Below are 2,403 nucleotides of genomic sequence, written 5' to 3'. Positions count from 1 at the left end.
GGAAGACAAGGAGTTCAGTCTTGGACATGTTGAGTTTTAGGTGGCGGGCAGAAATCCAGATGGAGGTGTCCTGACCTTATGACAGCAGATGGGATGTTTGAGAAGCAGCGTGGCTCAATGGAAAGAGCACGGGCTTGGGAGTCAGAGGTCATGGGTTCAAATCCCAACTCCGCCAATTGTCAGCTGTGTGACCTTGGGCAAGTCACTTAAGTTCTCTGTGCCTCGGTTACCTCATCTGGAAAATGGGGATTCAGACTGTGAGCCCCATGTGGGACAACCTGATCATCTTGTATCCTCCCCAGTGCTTAGAACAGTGCTTTGCACATAGGAAGCGCTTAACAAATGCCATCATTATTATTATTATTGTTCTGAAGAGGGGGTGTCCATGGAGTGGACAAAGTACAGTGCCTGGCACATAGTAAGCACTTAAATACCATTGCTATTATTATTATGGAGTTGCTACAGGTCAGAAACGACGGCATTTAAAGAAGACTGGCTGGATAGGGGGTAGAGAAGATCTTCCGATCAATAAATACGATTGAATGAATAATAATAAATAGAAATTATTGTTAAGCGCTTACTATGTGCCATGCACTGTTCTAAGCGCTGGGGTAGATACGAGGTCATCAGGTCATCCCACATGGGGCTCACAGTCTTAATCCCCATTTTACAGATGAGGTAACGGAGGCACAGAGAAGTTAAGTGACTTGCCCAAAGTCACACAGCTGACAAGTGGCAGAGCGGGATTAGAACCCAGGACCTCTGACTCCCAAGCCCATGCCCTTTCCACTGAGCCACGCTGCTTCTGAATGAAAGGCGGCTTTACCTAGGGTAGTGACCGATGGCTAGGATGGTCAGTTGTCTGCTTTTATATAATACTACTATAGTCATATGAACATCTGTCTTCCCTAGTAGACTGTAAGCTCGCTGTGGGCAGGGAATGGGTCTGCTAATATGATTGATTGGTTGATATTAAGCACTTACTAGGTGCCAAACACTGTCCTAAATGCTGGGGTAAAGATCAGGAGGTCCCACATGGAGCTCACAGTCTGAGGAGGGAGAATAGGTATTGAATACCTATTTTGCAGATGAAGGAACTGAGGCACAGAGAAGTTAAGCGACTTGCCTAGGGTCACACAGAAGACAAGTGTCAGAGTCGGCACTAGAACCCAGGTCCTTGCTCTTTCCACTAGGTCATGCTGTTTGTTCCTGCATGCTGCTTTATAATGGAGTTTCTTTTTTCCCTTATCTGTCTCCTTTTTGCTAGCTCCTTTTCATGGGTGGCACTATAATTCATTCATTCGTATTTATTGAGCGCTTACTGTATGCAGAGCACTGTACTAAGCACTTAGAAAGTACAATTCGGCAATAAATCCCTACCCAACAACGGGCTCACAGTCTTGAAGGGGGTAGACAGACAACACTATAATGGCATCACATTGCATATAGTTTCTCTAACATGAATAATGCAACCCCACAGCACTTTTTATGGTATTCATTCATTCAATCATATTTTTTGAGCGCTTTGTGCAGAGTACTGTACTAAGCGCTTGAGAAGTATTAAGTGCTGGGGTTGGTACAAGGTAATTAGGTTGCACACAGTCCCTGTCCCATAACAGGCTCATAGTCTAAGTAGGCAGAAGTACAGGTACCCCCCTTTTACAGTTGAGGAAACTGTGGCATAGAGAAGTGACGTGACTTCCCCAAGGTCACACAGCAAGCAACTGACAGAGCTGGGATTAGAACTCAGGGTCTTCTGACTCCCAGGCCTGTGCTGGTACTCCACTAGGCCATGCTGCGTCTCATGTACATGTACAGATCTTTAAATGATATATTATAAATTACTTTTGTATTCATATTCCCCCGCAGCGCTTAGAACAGTGCTCGGCACATAGTAAGTGCTTAACAAATGCCACCATCATTATTATTATCACTATTAGCACTGCCTGATTAAGTGGCTTTCTTTGGTGGTAGGAATTCAGTTGTCTGGGGAAAGCTGGTATAACCTAGGAGAGTTATAAGGACAGAGCAAAAAAAAAAAAGGCAGTGCAGCAATGGCACAATGTAACACAAGGAGTCGGAAGAGCGGTTAGTTCTGCTCTTTAAACCCTATATGTTGGGGGTTTGAACAATAATAATAATAACAATAATAATAATGGTATTTCTTAAGCACTTACTATGTTCTAAGCACTGGGGTAGATACAAGATAATCAGGTTGTCCCACGTGGGGCTCAGAGTCTTATTCCCCATTTTCCAGATGAGGTAACTGAGACACAGAGAAGTGAAGTGACTTGCCCGAGGTCACACAACAGACAAGTGGCGGAGCCGAGATTAGAACCCACATCCTCTGACTCCCAAGCCCGGGCTCTTTCCTCTAAGCCACGCTGAATATAAAGCGATTCC

Source organism: Tachyglossus aculeatus, chromosome X1 (genome assembly GCF_015852505.1).
Source record: "Tachyglossus aculeatus isolate mTacAcu1 chromosome X1, mTacAcu1.pri, whole genome shotgun sequence".
Classification (NCBI taxonomy): Eukaryota; Metazoa; Chordata; class Mammalia; order Monotremata; family Tachyglossidae; genus Tachyglossus; species Tachyglossus aculeatus.
The sequence above is the reverse complement of the archived record's forward strand: the minus strand, read 5'-3'. Positions refer to the sequence as shown.